This window comes from Otolemur garnettii, unplaced genomic scaffold (genome assembly GCF_000181295.1).
Source record: "Otolemur garnettii isolate 467f Iridium unplaced genomic scaffold, OtoGar3 scaffold00045, whole genome shotgun sequence".
Taxonomy (NCBI): Eukaryota; Metazoa; Chordata; class Mammalia; order Primates; family Galagidae; genus Otolemur; species Otolemur garnettii.
In genome coordinates this window covers 8,603,799-8,618,047 of record NW_003852440.1, presented here as the reverse complement: position 1 = coordinate 8,618,047, position 14,249 = coordinate 8,603,799, and the positions used below count along the sequence as shown (strand labels likewise).

General features: G+C 36.7%; 1 pseudogene; it reads left to right on the top strand.

The window, feature by feature from the left end:
• The first annotated feature begins 13,075 nt into the window (after positions 1-13,075).
• On the top strand, positions 13,076-14,032 carry LOC100947146 (annotated as a pseudogene).
• The last annotated feature ends 217 nt before the right edge of the window (positions 14,033-14,249 follow it).

Sequence of the window (14,249 nt, the reverse complement as noted above, 5' to 3'; positions counted from 1 at the left end):
AGCAGGAGAGTGGTTGCCAGGTGTGGACTGAGTTAGGTGGGTGGGGGTAGTCCCTAGCCCCAGCTGGGCAGGTAAGCAGAGGCTTGCCAGGTGGGGACGGACACCTGAGGGTAAAGGCATGGTCCCTGATTCCAACAGAGCTGGCAAGCCTCCAGGTGTGGATTGAGACCTGCAGGCAGGGGCATGATCCCCTGATTCCAACTGGGCTGGTGAGCAGAGACTGGGTATAGATTGAGAACAGCAGGTAGGGGCATGGACCCCTGGCTCCAATTGTGCTGTTGTAGACCCTTGAATCCCTCTCTGTTGAGGGTTTGTACTGACTGAGATAATTTGATTGAAACTCATGTATGGGGCTGTCCACCCGGGGACACTCTGAGGTTGACCTTCAAAGTTCTGTAGCGGGAAAAAACTGAAGGGTCGGGGCAGGGCACTGCAGCTGTCTGTATCTCTCCACAGCTAAGATTTAAAACTAATATTGAGGTTTCTTAGGATAGGGTGGAGGTTGGATGATATCAAAACAGAGCTAGCTTGCACTATCTCACCAAGTAGGTCCTCAGAGTCTCCAGCCAAAACTGTGAATGGGCGTTTGCACGGATGTAAGGGATAAACCACAGTTATAAAGGCTAGCGCTTTAGTAAGGGGCTGACTATCTCTACTATCTGGTATCCCCAATTCAATCTCACCCTACCAGTTCTAATAACTAAACAGTGGAAAATAAACATGGTGCGGAACCAAAGGAAGAACTCTGGCAACATGAATAACCAGAGTAGATCAACGTCCCCTAAGGAATGACAAAGGAGATACAACTGAAGATGCGATGCATGGACAAAAGGCTGAAATGTCAGAAATAGAATTCAGAATATGGATGGCAAATAAGATGAATAGAATGGAACAAAAGGGAGAAATTGAAATCCACAGAGTAGTTCTAAAGTTGTCTCAAGAAATTAATTAATTCAAAGACAAAGTCAGCAAAGATATGGACATAATGAGAAAAGAGATAGCAGAGCTCAAAGAAATGAAAAGTTATTTGAGGAGCTACAAAATTCAGTAGAATCCCTCAGTAAAAGAGTTGACCAGGCAGAAGAAAGGATCTCTGAAACTGAAGACAAAGATTTGAACATTCCCAAATGCTCAAAGAGGCAGACAAATGGAAAGCAAAAACTGATCATTCCCTGAGAGAGCTGTGGGATCACTCCAAATAATCAAACATTCGTCTTATAGGAATTCGTGAAGGAGAAAAGGATAGTTCTAAAGGTACAGATGCTCTACTCCAAGAAATTATGGAGGATAATTTCCCAAGCACAGCATGAGATGTAGAAATCCAGATAATAGACTGTTTCAGAACCCCAGCAAGACTCAACCCAAATAAAGCATCTCTTGGACACATTGTGATTAACTTTGCCAAAGTTAAGATGAAGGAGAAAATTCTCCAAGCAGTCAAATGTAAGAAAAGCATGACCTACAAAGGAAGAAATATCAGAATGACTGCAGATCTCTCAGCCAAAATGTTTCAAGCCAGAAGAAAATGGTCATCAACTTTAATCTCTTAAAACAAAACAATTTTCAGCCTAGGATCCTATATCCAGCTAAACTGAGTTTCATTTGTGATGGACAAATCAAATACTTTAATGACATACACATGTTGAAGAAATTTGCCATAACTAAACCAGCTCTCCAGGATATTCTCAGACCCATTCTCCACAATAACTAGCACAATGTTCTATCACCAAAGTAAACTCACTCAGAAATTTTTAAACAAAACCCAACTTCCACAGTGGTGAAAGGATTAAAAATGTCCACTGGACTATAAAAAACATGATACCCCAAATACTACCAAGCTTATCAATTCTCTCGATTAATGTGAATGGTTTAAATGCCCTTTCTAAAGAGGCACAGATTGGCTGACTGGATACATAAACTCAGATCAGATATCTGTTGCATGCAAGAATCTCATCTTACCTTAAAGGATAAAATTAGACTCAGGGTGAACAGATGGACAACTATAATACAGGCAAATGAAAATCAGAAAAAAATCAGGGGTTGCAATTTTAGTTGCAGATACAATTGGCTTTAAACCAACAAAGATAAAGAAAGATAAGGAAGGTCACTACACATTTGTCAAGAGAAACACCCAAGAAGAGATTTTGATAATTTAACATTTATACATCCTACCAGAACGAGCCTCAATTTATAAAGCAAACCCTAATGAATATGAACAACTTTATATCTTCCTGCACTATAATAGCTGGAGATTTTTAACATCCTTTGACAGTTTTGGATAGATCCTCCAAGAAGAAACTAAACAAAGAAATATTAGACTTAAACCTGACCCTAGAACAAATGGACTTAACAGACCTCTACAGAACATTTTATCCTAATAAAACTGAATATATATTCTTTTCATCAGCCCATAGCTCCAAAATTGGTCATATCTTAGGTCATAAGTCTAACATCAGCAAATTTAAAAGAATAGAAATTATTCCTTGTATCTTCTTGGACCACCATGGAATAAAAGTTGAACTCAATAGCAATAGGAATCTTCATACTCAAAAAAGTCATGGAAACTAAATAATCTTAGGCTGATGATAGCTGGGTCAAAGACAAGATCAAGAAGGAAATCACCAAAATTTTGGAACAAAATGATAATGAAGACACAAATTATCAAAACCTGAGTGATACTGAAAAGGCAGTCCTAAGAGGGAAATTTATAGCATTAGAACCCTTCACCAAGAAAACAGAAAGAGAGGAAGCCAGCAACTTAATGGATTATATTAAGCAACTGGAAAAGGAAGACTATTCTAATCCCAAACCCAGCAGAAGAAAAGAAATAACAAAAATTAGGGCATAATTAAATGAAAATGGAAACAAAAGAATCATTCAGAAGATTAAGGGAAAAAAAGTTGAATTTTTGAAAAGATTAATAAAATTGATGAACCCTTAGCCAGCCTAATCAGAAACAGAAAAGTAAAATCTCTAATATCATCAATCAGAAATGATAGAGGACAAATAACAAAGGACATCTCAGAAATTCAAAAAACATCCTCAATGGTTACTACAAAAATCTCTATTCCCAGAAATATGAAAATATGAAGGAAATGGACCAATACCTATAAGCATGCCACCTTCCTAGAGCAAACCAGAAAGTATTAGAAATCTTGAATAGACCTATATAAATCACTGAAATAGCATCAACAATACAAATCTCCAAAAAAAGATATGTCCAGGACCAGATGGCTTCACATCAGAATTCTACCAAACCGTTAAAGAGGAACTAGTACCTATATTATACAAACTTTTCCAAAGCATAGAAAAAGAAGGAACACTTCCCAACACATTCTATGAAGCAAATATCACCCTGATCCATAAACCAGGAAAGGATCCAACAAAGAAAAAAAATTATAGACCAATATCATTAATGAATATCAATGCAAAAATATTCAATAAGATCTTAGCAAACAGAATGCAACAACACATCAAAAAAAAATTATACTCCATGATCAAGTTGGCTTTATTCCAGGGGTACAGGATTGGTTCAACATACACAAATCTATAAATCTAATACATCACATAAATAAAATAAAAAACAAAGACCAAGTGATTCTCTCAATTGATGGAGAACAAGTTTTTGATAATATCCAGCATCCTTTCATGATCAGAACACTTAAGAAAATAGGCATAGAAGGGACATTCCTTAAACTGATAGAGGCCATCTACAGAAAACCCACAGCCAATATCATATTGAATGGAATAAAATTGAAAACATTTCCACTCAGATCAGGAACAAGACAAGGATGCCCACTGTCTCCATTGCTATTCAACATAGTAATGGAGATGCCATCACAATCAACCAAAAGAAGGTGATCAAGGGTATACAAATAGGGTCAGAGGAGATCAAACTCTCACTATTTGCTGATGATATGACCCTATACATGGAAAATCCCAGGAACTCAATTTCAAGACTCTTAGAAGTGATCAAGGAATACAGCAGCGTCTCAGGATACAAAACCAATACTTACAAATCAGTATCTTTTATATATGCCAATAATAGTCAAACTGAAAATTTAGTCAAGGACTCTCTTCCTTTCTACACTAGTGCCCAAGAAGATGAAATATCTGGGAATTTACTTAACAAAGAACATGAAAGATCTCTATAAAAAGAATTATGAAACTCTGAGAAAGGAAATAGCTGAGGATGCTAACAAATGGAAAAACATACCAGGCTCATGGCTGGGAAGAATCAACATTGTTAAATTGTCCATACTACCCAAAGCAATTTACAGATTTAATGCAATCCCTATTAAAGCACCATTGTCATATTTTAAAGAGCTTGAAAAAATAGTACTTCATTTTATATGGAATCATAAAAAACCTTGAATAGCCAAGACATTAATCAGAAATAAAAACAAATCAGGAGGTATCATGTTACCAGACTTCAGGAAATACTATAAATCTATAGTGATCAAAACAGCATGGTACTGGCACAAAAACAGAGAGGTAGATTTATGGGACAGAATAGAGAACCAAGAGATGAACCAGCTACTTACCATCATTTGATCTTCAACCAGCCTATCAAAATGTTCAGTGGGGAAAGACTCCATATTTAACAAATGGTGCTCGGTGAACTGACTGGTGACTTGTAGAAGACTGAAAGTGGACCCCCACTTTTCACCATTAACAAAAATTGATTCTCACTAGATAAGAGATTTAAACTTAAGACATAAAACTATAAAAATACTAGAAGAGAATGCAGGGAAAACACTTGAAGAAATTGGCTTAGGAGAATATTTTATGAGGAGGACTCCCCAGGCAATTGAAGCAACACCAAAAATACATTACCGGATCTGATCAAACTAAAAAGTTTCTCCACAGCCAATAGCACAGTAAGTAAAGCAGACAACCTTCAGAATGGGAGAAAATTTTTGCAGGTTATGCTTCTGACGAATATCTGATAACTAGAATCCACAGAGAGCTCAAACTAATCAATAAGAAAAGAACAAATAACCCCATTTCTATGTGGACAAGAGACTTGAACAGAAACTTCTCTGATGAAGACAGGCACATGGCCTACAAAATATGAAAAAATGCTCATTATCTTTAATCATCAGAGAAATGCAAATCAAACCACTTTGAGATATCATCTAACTCCAGTAAGACTAGCCCACGTAACAAAATCCCCAAACTACAGATGTTGGCAGGGATGTGGAAAGAAGTTTGGAGAACACTAAATGAACTAAAAGTAGACCTACCATTCAATCCTGCTAGGTATATACCCAGATGATCAAAAATAATTTTACAACCAAGACATTTGTACCAGAATTTATTTACGGCCCAATTTGTATCAGAATTTATTTACAGCCCTTCTTGTTTATTATAGCCCAATTCATAATTGCCAAGACATGGAAACAGCCCAAGTGCCCATTAACCCATGAATGGATTAACAAATTGTGATATATGTACACCATGGATTAGTATGCAGGCGTAAAAAATATGGAGACATCTCATCATTTATGTTTACCTGGATAGAGCTGGAATATATTCTTCTTAGTAAAGTATCTCAAGAATGGAAAAAAAGTATCCAATGTACTCAATGCTACTATGATATCAATATATAATCACCTACACATTCATACAAATGGTAAAACATAACTATAGTCCAGAAAGTAGAAGGGAATGGGGGGGAGGCAAGAGGAGGGAGGACATTTGGGGCGAACCTCACCCAATATGCATGATGCAATCTTACATTTCAAAACTATTAAGAAAAGAGTATAATTGTGATGGATGTGTTAATCAGTTCAATGTAAGCATTTCATATTGTATATCAAATCAGTACACTGAACCTCATAAATGCATCAATGTACACAGTTATGATTTTATAAAAACAAAAAAATAAAAAAATCACTTCACTTTCTGGACTTCTGTTTTCCCATCTTGGAAATGAGCAGATGGGACCAAATTAAATCAAAGTCTCCATCCAGCTCTCACCGTCATCTGAGTCATCACCTGCACCTTCTGGGCTGTCTATGGTCCTAGGAAGGAGGTACTGGCTTGTCAGAGAAAGGTAGAGGAGAACAATTAAATGTATTTTTTTGTTTCACAGCTGGAAAGCAACAGACCTTGCAGCCTGGACTCAGAAAACAGCTTGGGGTGGTTTCCTTCCCTTCTCTGACCCCTCTGTGGGGTTGGGAATGGGAGGTGCAGACACAGATCACACAAGTGGCTGCCTCATGGCCAGGCCTTACCCTCAGCCAGAATGTGGTACCCTCTGTGCTGGCAGCTACCTTCCCTTATGCCCACCCCAGGCCTCTCCTCTCTGTGTTAAGGGTTCACATGCCTTCCCTATATCTGCCTTTGACTATCAGGCCACAAAACTAGATTTGATCCCAGCAGCCCCTTGGGCTCACGGTTGCACAAAGCCAGGTTGAGGGAGAGAGAAGCTCCCTGCTAAGAAGAGCCTTCTGCTTCCACCCCTTCTTCCTGCCCAGGTTTTCTTCTATCAGTTCTCACTCTAACACCCATCTCAGAAGCTCCCACATTGTGTACAGGTACTGAGGGGAGGGACTACTGAAAGGATAGAACCCATATGACCAACTTTTCCTTCCTCATTACATCTCTCTTGGGATGATCTGTATCTCATGTTTGGAAAGGACAGCCCTGGGCATGTCCTTGGTCATAGTGGAAGTTTAACTGACTTGGACTCAACTGGCCCTGAAACCAACTGAAAGACACCAGACTCTGTTCTCCTGCTGGCCCTGCTACTAACTGGATGGATGGCTGATCCCAAGAAGAGAATATTTTAAATCTAGAATCATCAGGAGATCAAGGGTCAGTGGGAAGACCTGCTCCACGGGAGGTTGTGAGTGTTTTGGAAAAAGCTCACCACACTGTGAGCCCTCAGAAGAAATAATGGTCCTAAGTGTCTTAGTATGGAAGGTAAAAAGCAGATTGATTGGGGTGGGGGATGAGGGAGTGAGGTGGACATTCCTCTGCCATTTTAGGTAGAGAAAAAGAATCAGTCATTCCCCTTCCTCCCACTTCCAAAGCATATATGTGACAAAACATACACACCTATACAAATGGGTAAAAGAATAATAAAATTAAAATTGAAATTTCCACCAGATTGGTAAATAGGCTATGGAGAATTTTAAATGGTTTTGAGTAAGGTTTCCAAAGAAAGTCATTGTTGTATGACTTTACAACAATTTTTTCTCCAGAAGCATTTTGGGCTCCTTTACTATGGTCATTTTTCAACTTCTCCACAAAACACCAATATGATGCCTCGTCAGACACCCACATTGGAGTGCTCTTGAAGATGGTTCCAGGACACACAGCAACCTATCCACGGTTTATGTGTTTATTCTTTGTAGCATTCTACAAAGATCTGAGGTGGCTTTCAGCTAAAATAGATAAGGTAACATGTTAACATATGATTAAAAATTTTGTTGAAGGAAGGAAACTAGAAAAATGGCCACTAGGAAGTTCCAAGTTTTTGTTTTTTAACCACAGAAACATTTCAGAAAAAAAACAGAAACTTTTTGAAACAATTTTATCCAAATACTGGAAAATAGTCAAAGGTTTACATCAACCAAATGAATTCATGACCAAGAAAAAGCCATCTTCAAAATGGTAAGAAAGTTTTGTGGTGATTTTTCTCACCCTGCCCCCCCCCCACCAGTGTGGTGGCTGTCTTGGTCTTGAAGCAGCAGCATTCAGCCTAGTCTCCAGTTCCTTCCCTTGAACTAAAAGAATCAGAGCAGATATTACTTGCCAAATGTACACATCTTTTCTACACTATCTGGAAGATACCTGATGGACTGACTTATTATTCTGTGTCACGTAAGACAGAACATAGGTGGGAGAAGTGGACATTGTTCATAAAAACTACAAGATGACTACAGACCCAGATGCCTGGGGCAAAATATGAGACCATATGAGGCACAGATAGAATTATATTCTTTGAGAAATTAGGATATTCAGAAGCAGCTGTGTCTCCTGTATATGCTCAGGCAAGATATACACTCATAAAGTCCTGAGAAGACTTTAGACTTTCACTTCACACTGGTCCCTGGGCTCTGAGCAGGCTACATTAATTATAAAAGAGTGCACAAAGACATTCAGCAAAGACAAGGAAGTCCCTTATCAATCAAGGAGATCTCTGTCCAAACTTTATCTGAACACAAAGTAAAGGAACAGAGACTTCAGTAATTGCATGTGACAGGAACAGTCTTGTAAGAAACAGTTTGAAAGAGTCTCAAACAACTAGATTTCTGTGGGATTCAACAATTTTTTATAAAACCATCAGCTTCCAGGGAAGGGAAAGATTCTGAATGTTAGAGTTACCAGATTAATGCAGTGAGATGCCCAATTTTCACACACACAACCCACAAGGTATACAAAAAAAAAAAAAAAAAACAGAAAAACATGGCTCACTCAAGCAAAAAAAGAAAGCTTGGGCAGAAATCATCCCTGAAGAGGCCCAAACATCAGATTTACTAACAAAAAGTATAAAACATGCTCAAATAACTAAAAGAAGACATGAGCAAAATCACATAAGGAGATTAGGAAAACAATATATAAACAAAATGACAATATTAACAAAGCGATCAGAATTTTTGTAAGTACCAAACAGAAATTCTGGAGCTTAAAGTACAATAACTAAAATGAAATATTCACTATGGGTATGTCAGCAGCAAATGCGATTTCAACAGGCAGAAGAATGATGAGTGAACTTGAAGATGGAACAATTGAAATTATCTTATCAGAGGAATATAAAGAAAAGAAAATGAAGAAAAACGATCAGAGCCTGAAAGACCTTCAGTACACCATCAAGTAGAAGAATACATATTTTGGAATGCCCAGGGAAGAAGAGAAAGAGGAAAGAAAAAACGATGATTGAAAGAAATAATGGCTGAAAATGTCTCACATTTGCTTCTACATATGAATTCACAAATTCTAGACATGAACTCTAAGTAAAATAAAGTCTAAGATACCCATACCAATATAAAATATAATAAAATTTTCAAAATACAAAAAAGAATCTTGAAAGTAGCAAGAGAGTCGCGACTCAACATACAAGAGATTCCTCATAAGATTATCAGCAGATTTATCATCAGAAACTTTGGATGTCAGATAGCAATGGGAAGCTTTTTAAAAAGAATAAAGCAATGGGAAGGTAGCTTCAAGTACTTAAAGAAAAATAATCTGTAAACTGAGATTTTATATTCAAAATATTGTCTTTCAATAATGAGAAAGTAATTAAGACATTCCCAAATAAACAAAAAACTGAGAGTTCATTACATGCCCTGCAGAAAATGCTAACAGAAGCTCTTGGATTTAAAATGAAAGAAAACTAGACAGTCACTCAAAGTCATATGAAGAAACAAAGCTTTTTGGTAAAGGCAAATATATAAGCAAATATAAAGTTCCTACTATTGTAATCTTGATTTTTAATTTTGTTTATTACTTTCTACAGGAATTAAAAGAACAAGGCATGGCTTGGCACTCGTAGCACAGTGGTTATGGCACCAGCCACATGCACTGAGGGTGGCAGGTTCAAATCCAGCCCAGGCCAGCTGAACAACAATGACAACTGTGCAAAAAATAGCCAGGCATTGTGGTGGGCACCTGTAGTCCCAGCTACTTGGTAGGCTGAGGCATGAGAATTGCTTAAGCCCAAGAGTTTGAGGTTGCTGTGAGCTGTGATGTCACAGAACTCTACCAAGGGCAACATTGTGAGACTTTATCTCAGAGGGGAAAAAAAAGAATAAGGCATAAAGTAATTATAAATCTGTATTATTTGACACATAATGTACAAAGATAGTCTGTCTTCAAACAAAGCAAAACAAAATCAATAGCAAAAAGGCAGAGGCAAGTCTTTTTTTATTAATGATTACTTAAAATGTAAAATAATTAATCTCCTGAATCAAAAGGTGGAGACTGACAGAATGGATTAAAAACCCTTAATTCACCACCTTGTAGACTGCCTACAGGAAATTTGCTTTAGATCTAAAGACACAACAGGCTGAAAATGGAAAAATTGAAAATGTATTCCATATAGATATTAACCAAAGAAAGCTGGGGTGACTCTATGAATATCACACAAATATAGACTTTAAAAAATGTTCAAAGAAGAATTTTAAATCAAAAACAGAGAACATTATATATTGATAAAAAGGTTCATTAATCAAGAATATAGAATAATTATAAGTATCTATATATCCAATTATAGCGATTCAAGGAATATAAAGCAAACATTGGCAGAAAAGTAGAAACAGATTGCTTATAATAATAGTTGGAGATTTCAATACCCCACTCTCAATAGTAAATAGAACAAGCAGACAGATGAACAATAAGGAAACAGAGGGGTTGAACGGTACTATAGATCATCTAGTTATCACTTGGACCTAATAGAACACTTCACCCAACATTGGCTGAGTATACGTTTCCCACAAGTATACATAGAACATTCTCCAGAATAGATCATATATTAGGCCTCAAAAAAGTCCTAATAAATTTTAAAACATTAAAATCATACAAAATATCTTCTCTAATCACAATGAAATGAAACTAAAAATTAATAAAGAAAACTAGAAAATGTGCAAACATATAAAAATTAAGCAACACACTCAAATAACCAATGAGCCAAAGAAGCAGTTAAAATTGAAATTAGAGAATACTTTGAAACAAATAATATTGAAAACACAACATACTAAAACTTACAGGAGGCAGGGAAAGGGGTGCTGAGAAAAAAATGTGTGGCCATAAGTGCTTACATTAAAAAAGAAGAAAAATTTCAAATCCACAACCTAAATTAATGCCCTAAAAAAGAAGAAACTAAAACCAAATCTAGCAGAAAGAAGATAAATAATAAATATGAGATCAGAGATAAATGAAACAGAGAACAAGAAAACATGAGAGAAAATCAATGAAACTAAAAGCTGGTTCCTCAAAAAGATGAACAAAATTAAGAAAAGTTTAGGTACATTGTCTAAAAAATGAAAAAGATTCAAATAACTAAAATCATAAAAAAAGTGGGGACATTAGCACCAAATATACAGAAATAAAAAAGGATTAAAAGAGAATAATATTATGAACAATTATACACTGACATATTGGATAAAATAGAAAAAAATTTAAACTCCTAAAATCTATCACAACTGACTCATACAGGAATAGACTTGTAACTAGTAAAGAGATTGAATCATTTATGAAAAGAGAAAGGAAGGGAGGAAGGGGGCGGAGAGAGAGAGAGAGAGTAAGGAAGGAAGAAAGGAAGGAAGGAAGGAAGGAAGGAAGGAAGGAAGGAAGAAAGGAACCCCAGAGCCTATGGCTTCACTGGTGAATTTGACTAAATGTTAAAGAAAAAATAAGAATAACACTCAAATTCTTCCTAAAAATTGAAGAGGAAACACTTCCTAACTCATTTTATAAAGCCAGCATTACTTTTATACCAAAGCAAGAAAAAGAAACTGCAAGCAAACTACAGACCAATATTCCTATTGATATTGATGCAAAATCCCTAAGTACTAGCAAGCCAAACTTGGCAGCATGTTAAAAGGATTGATTATACATCATGACCAAGAGGGCTTACTCTTAGAATGTAATCTTGGTTCAGGATATGAAAATCAATCAATGTAATACACCACATTAAATAACATGAAGAAAAAAATTCCCATACAATCATCAGAATTGATGAAGAAAAGGCAACTGACAAAGTTCAACACTCATTTATGATAAAAGTACTCAAAAAAGAGTGAGAAGCAATTTCCTTGACATAATAAAGGCCGTCCACATATGAAAATCACTGCTAACATTATACTTAATAGTGAAGGACTTTCCACCCGAGATCAGGAACAAAATAAGGATGCCCATTTTTGGTACTTATGTTCAAAATAGTACTTGCATTTCTAGCCCCAGCAGTTAGGTAAGAAAAAGAAATAAAAGGCATTCAGATTGGAAAGGAATAAGTAAAATCATCTCTGTTCACAGATGACATGATCTTATATGTAGAAAACGCAAAAGATGACGCACACACACTATTAGACCTAATAAACAAATTCAGCAAAATTTAGGATAAAAAATCAACATAAAAATATAATAAGTTACATTTCTAAACACTAACAATGAACAATCAAAAAAAAAATACAAAAGACAATTGCATTTGCAATGCCATCAAAAAGATCAAATACTTAGAAATAAATTTAACCAAGGAGGCTTTCAAAGACTTATACACTGAAAACTATAAAACATTGAAAATTAAGGAAGATATAAATAAGTGGAAAGATGTCTTGCGTTCATGGATTATAAATCTGAATATTATTAAGATTATGATACTATCCAAAGCAATCTACAGACTCTAAGTAATCCCTGTCAAAAGCCCAATAGTGTTTTTTGCAGAAATAAAAAAGTTTATTCTAAAATTCATATGAAATCTCAGAGGACTCACATAGCCAAAACAATATAGAAAAAGAATTTGGAGCCTTCACATTTTCTGATTTCCAAACTTACTACAAAGCTAACAAAAGCAAACAGTGCCATATTGGTATAAGGATAGACTCCTACACCACCAGAAAAGAACAGAAAGCCCAGAAAACCCTCACCTACACCATTAGTTGAAATTCAGCAAGGGTTTGAAGAACATCCAATGAGAGAAGGAAAGTCTTTCCAATAAACAGTGCTGAGAAAATCCCATGTCACAGTAGAAGAACAAAGCTGCACCCTTACCTTACACCGTACAAGAAATTAGCTCAAACTTGACCACGGATAGAAATGTAGGGGCTAAAAGTATGAAACTCTCAGCTTACACAGTATGGCCAGCGACATTAGCTAGCAAGCATGGACTCTCTCAAACGGAGAAGCAGAGGACTACAAGAGACTGAACTGTACATTCGACTTTCGCTCACAAAAAGAAGCCAGGAAAATTTTATCAGTCTTTAAAAAAAAAAAGTTAGTATAAAATTATAGCAAAAAAAGGAATCTGAACTTTAGTAACACAGCTGGAACAATCTTCAGCGGCAGGAGAAAAGGCTTAATTTCCTTGATTTTCTGTGGTTGTTGGTTGTTCGCTGGTCTCACAGTGATGGAAGCTGCACATTTTTTCAAAGGGACGGAGAAGCTGAGGGGTTTGGTTCTCCAGGCAGCAACCTGACACAGAACAAGGATCTGGGATCTTCCCACTGTCCTGAGATCTGAGTGGGACGTACTTTTGAAGGGTGTGCAATGTTCAATTATAAGTGTGACCAAAACTGACAAGCAGGAAGCATATGCACTCTCAGTGAGGGGAGCATGTTTGTCTCCAAGAGACATCTTATTTTAAAGACGTGGTGCCGCCCTTCTGCTGAAAGCACTGCTTCCCTGTTGAAGCTTGCTAAGGATTACAGCGAGTTGGATCACTTCAAAGCTTCTTTTATTCTCGTAAGAATTGCATGAAGTCTTCTCACCAAGGATACCCACATCAGAATTTCTCAGAAGAAATAGTTTCTAAATGCAACTTTCCCAAAAGGAGCAGCATATTGTATGGGATGTACAAATTCTGACTGTTGGTACTTATACTCTGAATTTCCCAGAGAGTCAAGTAATCAATCACCCAGATCAAATCCTGGGAATGCTGATGAGTGAACATGACCCAGCAATTATGGACTCGTTCTATATGAAAGATGGTGTTAGTGCAAAGGATATCACACATGAGAGTGGGATTTGTGACCTGATAAGAGGCTTTGTCACTGATGCCACATTGTTCAATCCTTGTGGATATTCGATAAATGGAACTTGCTGGTCTATTCACATCACTCCAGAACCAGAATTCTCTTATGTTAGCTTTGAAACAAACTTAAGTCAGACCTGACTAGGAAAGTTGTGGAAGTCTTCAGGCAAGGAAAATTTGTGACCACCTTGTTTGTTAATCAGATTTCTAAACGTTGCACAGTGCTTTCTTCACCCCAGAAGATTGAGGGCTTGAGTGTCAGAGTGCTATGTTCAATGACTCCAATTTTGTTTTACCAGTTTTGCTAAGAAGCAGCAACAACAGCAGAGATGATTAAGAAAAATGAAGAAAAAACGCAAAAAGAGAACACATATAGAAGGTGGTGGCTGCTTTCTAGATGTTAATGTTTGGGGCCATGCTTTCCATATCCACCATCTTGTAGTTGCAAAAAAAACCCTAAATATAATGCTAAGTGTGGTCGTTTTGAATTGTATGCATTATTATATCAAAGAGTTAGATACCTTGCATGAATTCTGTCTTCTGTGTTTAG